Source organism: Phyllopteryx taeniolatus, chromosome 6 (genome assembly GCF_024500385.1).
Source record: "Phyllopteryx taeniolatus isolate TA_2022b chromosome 6, UOR_Ptae_1.2, whole genome shotgun sequence".
Lineage (NCBI taxonomy): Eukaryota > Metazoa > Chordata > Actinopteri > Syngnathiformes > Syngnathidae > Phyllopteryx > Phyllopteryx taeniolatus.
Window position 1 is genome coordinate 11,877,780 of NC_084507.1, and position 9,862 is coordinate 11,887,641.

Here is a 9,862-nt window from a genome sequence, read left to right on the forward strand (position 1 = left end):
GAAAATGCACAGTAGCATGGTCTCACGGCCATGCAGCAAGTGCAAACAACATGGTTTTGTACATTAAACTAGTTAAAAGTTAGCCTCGGAAAATGTACAGTATATCGAAATACAGTACATTTCTGCCTTTCTGGACAATACCTTAATAAATCAGACGACAAACAAAATGCACATCGCCATGGTCTTACAGCCGTGCAGCAAGTGTAAACCAAAATAGATTCAACTACGCTTTTCTGCTTTGCCCGTGCTCTTCATACATCGGCTGGAATAAGTATTTAACACGTCACCATTTTTCTCACTAAATATACATCCAAAGGTGCTATTGACCTGAAAATTTCACCAGATGTTGGCAACAACCCAAGTAATCCATACATCCAAAAAAAAGTAAACAAATAAACTCAGAAATTAAGTTGTGTGTAAAAATGTGAAATAACACAGGGAAACTGTATTGAACACATGAAGAAAGGGAGGTGCAAAAAGTCATGGAAAGCCAAGACAACACTTAAAATATATCAATAATCAAACAGCAATCCAGGCCCTTGTCAGTACAAATGAATATCAGCTGGTTCAGTCCTCATTTATGGCCTACAAAAAGGTCTCATTGCCATTGTGAGTCAAGACATATCTCATGATGGGTAAGCGCAAAAGAGAGCTGTCTGAATTATTGCAAAACATAACGAGGGCATTGGTTACAGGCGCATATCTAAGCTTCGGAATGCTCCAGTGAGCACGGTTGGGGCCATAATACGCAAGTGGAAAGCCAGTCAGACTACCATAAATTTCTGACAGAGGAGTGCAAAAAATAATCAGAAGAGTTGTTCAAGAGCCAAGGACCACCTGTGGAGAGCTTCAAAAAGACCTGCAATTAGCAGGTACTGTTGTCACAAGGAAAACAGTGAGTTATGTACTCCGCCACCATGGCCTGTATGCACGCTCACCACGCAAGACTCCATTGCTAGAAAAAAGCATGTCAAAGCTCGTTTAAAGTTTGCTGAACAACATTTGGACACGCCAGTTAAATACTGGGAGAATATAGTCTGGTCTGATAGAGCAAAATTGGACTGTTTGGATGCCATAATGCACACCACGTTTGGAGGAGAAATGGAACTGCACATCACACGAAAAACACCATCCCTAGAGTGAAGTTCAGAGGTGGGAACATGATGGTGTGGGACTGCTTTTCAGCAAATGGTACTGGAAAAACTTCACATTATTGAAGCAAGGATCAATGGCAAAAATCTACCGAGACATTCTTGACAAAAATCTGCTGCCATCTACGAGGATGATAAAAATGAAACGAGGGTGGACATTTCATCAGATTAATGATGCAAAACATACCGCCAAGGAAACTCTCAATTGGTGTCAAAGAAAAAATATAAAGCTGCTAGAATGGCCCAGCCAATCACCTGAGTTGAATCCAATCGAAACTCTATGGAAAGAACTGAACCTCAGGGTCCATAAAAGAAGCCCACGTAACGTTCAAGATTTGAAGACTGCTTGTGTGGAGGAATGGCCCAAAATCACACCAGAGCAATGCATGCGACTAGTTTCTCCATACATGAGGTGTCTTGAAGCTGTCATTGCAAACAAAGGCTTTTGTACAAAGTATTAGATAAAAAACAGTTGGCATGTTCAATACCTTTTCCTTGTCATTTCACATTATTACACACAACTTAATTTCTGATCTTATATGTTCTACTTTCTTTGTATGTATGGATTACTTGGGTTTTCCCAACATCTGAAATTTTCATATCAATAGTACCTTTGGAAATATATTTAATGAGAAAAATGGTGACGTGTTAAATACTTATTTCAGCCACTGTATTGGTTCTTCTAATAGGTGTGGAAACTTAAATAACAATAACACATAATTTTACCCAAGTTGTAGACCCTCTTTGTTTTCTGTACGCGCATTGAATGTAATCTGTCCGCAGAATTAATTGCCTTTCAGTCTCCATCCCAAGAACATCGCAGTACAAACAGGTAATCGAGAAAGCGATAATAGAAACATCAATGGTTTCCGTCACACCTCGCCGCTCGCCATCACCAAGCCACTCTCTAATCAACACTCCTGACTGAGATGTCATAATTATCAACATGTGGAGAGATGGTGAGACTACGTCTCTGATGATTGATGAGAGAGCAGCATGCTAATCAATGGCGGATGCGAGTAAAGTGTTTATGAAAGAGATTGTGACAGGTGGAGTGGCTTTGCTCCTCATTAGACTGCCGGTGTGCCACTGTGGTACTCTGACACTTAGACCTGATCTTTCATCACAAATAATTGTGTCACTTGACACGTTTTGTGGTAATTTCATCCTGATAGTTTAGAAATGAGTTAGTTTGTTATTATTTTACCCATAATTAGGTTAGTCTGACAAGGAATGAGCCTATTGCGATGGCAGTTCACCCCAGTCATGCCGGCAATCAACAAAAATCAATAGCGTTTTTGCTCAGACACAGCAATAACATGTACAATTTTGAAGAAGACATACAACAACAAAAAATAGACATCAGCGTGGTCTCACAGCCATACACCAAGTGCAAACTCGAGCTATGATGGCTTCATATTGAACTTGTTAAATCACAAGGTAGACTTGCTAAATGTACATAGGAATAGATTTACGCCCTGCTGGAAAGTTTATCTATTAAATAAAACAGCCGTGCGGGCGGGAGGCGGGGTACACCCTGAACTGGTCGCCAGCCACTCACAGGGCACATACAGTATAAACAAACAGCCATTCGCACTCTCATCCACACCTACGGGCAATTTAGCGTCTTCAATTAACCTACCATGCATGTTTTTGGGATGTGGGAGGAGAAAACCCACACAGGCACGGGGAGAACATGCTAACTCCACACAGGCGAGGCCGGTTTTTAACCCGGGTCCTCAGAACTGTGAGGCAGATGTGCTAACCAGTCGTCCACCATGTCGCCTTAATGAAACATACGACAAACAAAATATACATCAGCATGGTCTCACAGCTGTGCAGCAAGTGCAAACTTCTGTAATAATTACTTCATATTAAACTAGTTAAACAGGATAGACTCCTAAGTGTATTGTATATACAGTACAAATGAATTTGTATGGTGCTAGAGCAAAAAAATATAAAAATATATTTTTTGTTTTAATATGGTTTCTGTAGGAGGACAAACATGACAACAAACATTCTTAACGTTTTCCAATGCTGTAAAAATGTGTGGAATAAATATTACATTTCAACATTTTTGTCAACGAAGATTTGCGTCATTGGCCTGCGACGCGTGCTTCTTTGAGCTGGGCGTGGCAGGTGGCTGTCGCAAACAAACCGGCGGGTGTGTGATGGGCCATGGGTCGCAAAGGGATGTTTGTATTATTGAGGATTGAGGATCACTGCATTTTATTTCCACGGGGAGGTCTTAAATTACAGGAGGCATGTTCCATTTTGTTTTTTTGAATCTTCAAAATAAAAATGACATAAAAAATGTTTCTTTATTATATTTCCATAATTTCATCATTGCAACGAAACTTAACACATCAATAATGGAAGTTAAACTTAAAACACCATCACACAGCAAATTAGTCACATATTCTCTCCAGGATGCGCTGCAGGAAAAATAAACATTTAATCATGAATGCTCATGATGTCATTTGGTTAGTAGGCTAATATAAACACTTACAGCATGTGTTGCCTTCATTATAATTTTTATATATATATTTTGTTTGTTTGTTTTTTTCATCCAATATGGCTCTTTCAACATTTTAGGTTGCCAACCCCTGCTCTACACCATCAGTGACTTACACATTAGACATTACATATCATATTGGAATGAAAGAAGATGTTTTTCATACAGTAACCCTTAGGTATGGTTTACATCTATACAATGTGACAACATTTTTTTCTTTTCCTTCTGCCTATATATAATATGCACCCTCAACTTTTGTTTTTTTTTAGCAAAGAAATATATTATACATGAGAAATTACGATAAATACACATCCGCAATGTCTCAAAGCTCTTCAGAAAGTGCAACCTGGAACTTGTCTGCTTTGTTCAGACTTTGATATGTGACAATGTGAAAACAGCTTGTCTAGCTTTTCCCTTTTAAATAAACTGCGCCCAGGGACTACTTGAGCAAATTCAGTATGCATGTGATACAGAAGCTATCCTAACAATTTAAATTTGGACACTTTAATCCTGGACTTCCCTTCAATGAGAGCCTACTGCTGCAGTTCTCCAACGGTAATTCATTTTCCATTTTTTGTCCGTTTCATGGTGCCCGAAGCTCGGAATCACTGAACGTGGAAAACCGGTGTTGGTGCAAATTGGCAAGAACTGCTCGATATGCAGTAGCTGAGTGCAAAGATGGATAACTCACAAGCAAACTGCCGCCCTGGAAAGCCAAAAGTAAAAGGATGGGCATACTTAAAACAGCCTTGAGGAAGAAAGTGGCAGTAAAGTCCACGTCAATCAGTCCCCCATGAGAGTTGGTTGGAGAGAGCAGGGATTTCGGAGCTTTGTAACAGTAATACCAAGATGAATACTATTAACTTACTGAGTTGTTTGTAGTACTGTATATTCGCCTTAGATGTCACATTGCGGAAGTAATTGATCATTTGGTGAGTATCTGTTTTATGATTCTGTTGAATATCATAACGTCAAAAGCCATCTTTAAAACTGAACTCCAAATGTCACCCGATTGCATTTCAATAAGGGCTTTCAATTTGGTGAGGTAAAGAAAAGCAGGATCAAGTCTTGCCAGCCTGTCTGCCTTCCTCCCTGCCTGCCTGCCTGCCGGAATCCGATTACAGACAATCCTTAGATGGCAGTGCTCAACCATAGCATGACAAGACAAGCGCACACTTCTGCAATGTTAAAATACCAGCAACCATAAAAAAAATAAATATATAAGCAGATAAAACGGAAGCAGCAAATTGTGTAAATCCACACATGCGGACTTCTGCCCGCTTTTCAGGGTTTGAGGACGGAAGGCACATGCTTCAAAAGCGTAAACCTGTTTTGGTTTGATGAGGAAATACTGTAGGAGATTTGCCATTTATTCTATAAAAAATATATTTTATTGGCTTTTTAAATGCTTGCCTGGGCGGGAGGTATGGTAAGCCAAGTGTGACATTTAACTTGAAATATCATGACAAACAACAATTGACACATGAGATCGCCTAATGATTACATGAACAATGATGGAAAAAACCTGTCCAATGACTGTAGAGTCAGCATGTGTGGGAAAGCGAGACAGGTTACGTGTAGATTTCACAATTTGCAACAGGTCATCATAAAATGATGGGCTGCTACTGTCTCATGCACCAATGTTTTCATTACCATGACAACAGAGGGCAGAGCTGGGGGATGGGGGGTTCTCACGCCGCCATATTAAGGAACATCTCAATTGCCTTGAATACAGTCGGCTGAATCTCAACATGAAATTCATGCGAGCTGATACTCACGTAAGCAGTAGTCACATGTTTTGCTATGCGGTTGTAAGGCTGAGAAGCACTGGCACCACTCAACGCCGGCATGAGGTTGTTTCCAGCTCCAAGTTCCGACTTTCAGCATAAATTGAGTACGCCATAAGGCCCGACTCGCTCCCCAGCCGCGGTCCTAAGGAGGAACTGGCAGATGCACTTGTGCCTGCTGCGACGATAAGACCATTGTCTGCTATGATTTTAATTCAGTGAAGAAACAAAAAACAATCAAGCGCTTAGAAAAACATTTATTAAAACGTATGTAAGTAGGCTATCAAAAGCCTGTTGACCTTGCCAGATGTGGCAGTTAATTGTTTTTTAATGTTGCGTAGCTAGATTGACAATAATAAACGGCATGTGCAACTCTCCAGTGGCTTTTTAGAGCAAACCATTGACCCATGGTGGATTACGAAAGTAAGTACTTCAGTGCTAGTTAAAGGCCAAATTACATAACAAAATCATTGAGTTGCAATCATTTGCTCATACCGTAGCTTTGGCGTCCCAGTTATTTTTTTTTAATCTGTACTTTCATTACAGAGTATGAGTACTTTTACCACCTCTGGTTTAACACAACTGTATTCCCCATCATTGTCACCCAGTCGGTTCACTTTGAAATTCGTTCTTCCTTGAAATCATCTCTGAATATTCTATTATTCCACAATGTTGGTTATCACGTCAGATATTACTCCCGTGTTGCTGTTGTTGTCTCCTGATGACAAAGCGCCTCTCATGCAGCGATTGCCTTTTTTCCCCCCACACCTCCTCTCCCTACATTTAATAGTTGTTCAGCTATGCAAGGCCCCATTGTTTCAATTTCACGCAAGACACACTTTTGGTGTAGTGTCTGGGAGTGTTCTAAAATGACAGCCAGTGTTTGAGTACACACATATTTTTTTTACCGAGCAAACATGTGTTTTGTTGAAATAGCAGAGCTTAAAAGGAATTCCTTGGTGTATTTTTTTTTTCTTTTCTTGCTATTGAATGTTTAATCTGCATCCGGGAGGCTCAATTTGCCGCCCACTCCCCAATCTGCAGCCACGGGGGTGATCAAACGTTGATTTAATAAGCACGGAGGAGAGTTTAATTAACCAAACCTCGAATAGTTGCACATGAAATCTGGGCTGCTGCTGCTGTTGTTGGGGGGGGGAGGCTGACTTTTAGGAGGCATTTGGAGTCTGAGCGTCTGCCTTATTTGGGACTTAGAGAGTAGGCGGAGATCAGAGATCAATACGGTTTAATAGGAGTGGGAATGAAATGATGCCAAAGTGTCCCACATCAATGAATGCGCTTATCTGCTGGAAACCTCTGGTCCAGCAGCTCCTGCTTGCTCACCTGTAGATTAAACCGAGTGAGCTGGAGAGCATGTGGGAGCACTACATAAATAAGGGCCCAGTTCAAATCGTTGCTCTTAACTTATCAGGGGAAACAGATACAGTATGTGTTTTTCACCGACTGCTGCAGCTGCATAAGGAGTTATAGCGTTACAATATTTTGTTTTTACTTTATTATTATGTTTAGTAGGGATGGGAGCGTACTGATACAAAGTCTTATTTTAAAGTGGGTTTGCAGCTAAATTAACGGCTGCCTCTGCTGCATGTATGAAATCCAATAGCGCCTCAAGAAGTAGCGATTATGCAAAATAATGTCATTGTCTACAACTGTTAGTTTCATCCTTGGATGCCACAGCCCTGTTAGGCAGCAAGCTAGTTGGGCCACAATGACTGGCACTTAGAAGGGTAATGCCTCGTACTGAAATCAAGTATGCCTTCTTTGTTTTAAGCAACTATCCAATATGAGCTCATTATCTCAACCACAATAGATAGATTAATTGTCAAAATTACAAAGCTCGTTTAGGCAGCAAACTATTTGGACCTAAATGAATGGCACCCTCAGTTGGATGTTAGTAATGAATTCCAATATGTGTCCATTACTTCAAGATTTGACTTTGCCATCTATTTTCACTATTTCCACTACAATTGTTAGTTTAATCTTCGGATGCCGCAGCCTGTTTAGGCAGAAAACTGACCAACTAGTTTGCTACATAAACGGGCTGTGGCATCTGAAAAATGACCCTGACAATTGTTATCGTTGAGATTATGTTGTATAGTTGCTACATCTTGAAGCAATGGAAGCATATCGGATTACAATACCAGGCAAAACTCCAGCAGATAGCATCAGTCATTCAGTTCCAACTAGTTTGCCGCCATAACGGGCTTCGGAATCCATGTTATTAATCAAACAAAAGTATGGTCGCTACATCTTGAAGTAATTAAAGCATACAGGATCTCAATACTAGGCAATATCCAGCAGAGCGTGATAAATCAATTAGATTTAAGTAGATTAACGCCTAAACTGGGTGTGGCCTTTCAAAGATTGATGTAACAATTGTATCATACTATGTTACGTAGTTCCTACATCTTCAAGCAATGGAGGCATATATATTGATATTGCCAAGTTGTGAATGCAATAGGCCTGCATTGCTTCATGAAATAGATACTCAGAAATGTCACCTCATTGACTACGATTTTGAGATTAAACCTTGGGTTCCACAGCCCGTATAGGTGACAAACAAGTTGGTCCTAAATCAATGGCACATGCTGTTGGATGTTGACTAGTATTTAAATCCATTAAGCTACAGGACAGCTTGTAACCTCAATATAAATCAAGACATTTCACTTACAAATACTGGATGGATTGTCTACTTGAGTTATTCTAAACATTTTGGATCCTCTCCTTTTTCACATCCAAATTCTGTGTCTTTGAATTACTGTTATTGTGGAGAAAAAAAAGGAGGCTAAACGCTCCTCTGGCGTGGTCCGATAAGGTATGCGAACATGCACCCTGCTAGTCCCTTATCTAGCTGACATGCTCACAACACCCTGTACCAGTGCACAACCCAGCCCAGTGTCATTAGTCTGATAGGGAGAGCACCGTTTATTCCGGCTGTGAAGAACTGAACTCCACAATGACTTTCTCGCCTCCGCGCCTTAAGCCTGATGGGGAAACGTGAGGCCGGTGGCGATGAGTAGAGCTGAGAGGCAGGTCGACACTTATACGCCGGACGCCGGGAGCACATGCTGATCTCCTGGTCCGTCTCGTTTGACAGCATATGGTGCTGATGGACGGTATTGAAGAACGATAGGATCCTGAGAGAGCCAATAGGTTTTTTTGTTTTTTTTTGTGCTGTTCGGCTGTTAGGTCAAACAGAATGGAGGATCTGAATCCCTTTTATGCCGGAACAGTTTTACTGTGTCACAGTGGCTTCATCCCTTTGCTGGACATTGCCTAGTACTGGAAACAAATATGCATCAAAGACTGTGACGTTGCAAAATAAGCATTATCAAAGTTTGGTCGCCACAGTCTGTTTAGGCAGCAAAACAAATATATTTCCAGTGCCTCAATATTGAGTGACAATGTGGCATAATCTCAGTAATTAACATGCTGCAGCCCGGTTAGGCAGCAACTAGTTTGGCCAAAATAACTGGGTTGCCTTGTATTGGAAACAGATTTTATTCCATGAGTTCACCACTATGCAACATAATTTCAAGGGCTGAGAACTTTGGTCCTAAAATTACTTTTTTTCTCACTACCTTTATTCAAAACAGATTACCCTCTATTCTATAGTTTGACCTCTATTCTGTAGTTTGACCTCATCATCATCTGGTGATTGCCATGATTTTCACTTTGAGAAATAACAACACCTGGTGTCGCTCGAAGCTCGTCACACTCGTGCTTGGCTGGACTCTTGAGAAATAAATGGTGATGTGGAGATTGTAATCCAGAGGCAAGCTGCCAGACGTGTGACAATCATGAGCCTGACCGCATAAAGCTCAGAATTTTCTTAAGCAGGCAGCTGAAGTTTTTTATTCTCCCCCTCCGCTTGCATTGATGAGCGTTTAAGCCTCAACCAAGTGGTGACCTTCAAAATACCATGGCTATAACAGCCACTTGAGCGGGTTTCCTCAGCCATGTGATACACACAGCATTCAAGAACAAATTCAGGTACGTTGTAGCGTTTAGAGGGTCATCAGTTCATTTATGAAGGAATTAATTTGGGGATTATGAAATACCAAAGCGTTTCCTTTGAGATATTTTTGGGAACATAAAGAGTTGAGGGGATAAGACATTGAAAAAGGGGCTTTAGCTGACATAAAGATCCAGAAAGATTAGCAGAATTTATATTTGACATTTCACCTTTGTGTTGTGAAATGATAATACGGCTTGACTTGGAAAAAAAAGGCTTCCAATCTCACTGATCGCTGATATAATTATTAGATAGGTCTTTGACTACTACAGCTTGTTTTGGTAGCACACTAGTCCATAAGTGGGTCCTTCTGTAGGATGTTGTCAAGTACTGAATCCAGTATCACTAGTTCTTTAAGACATACCAACTACGCAAG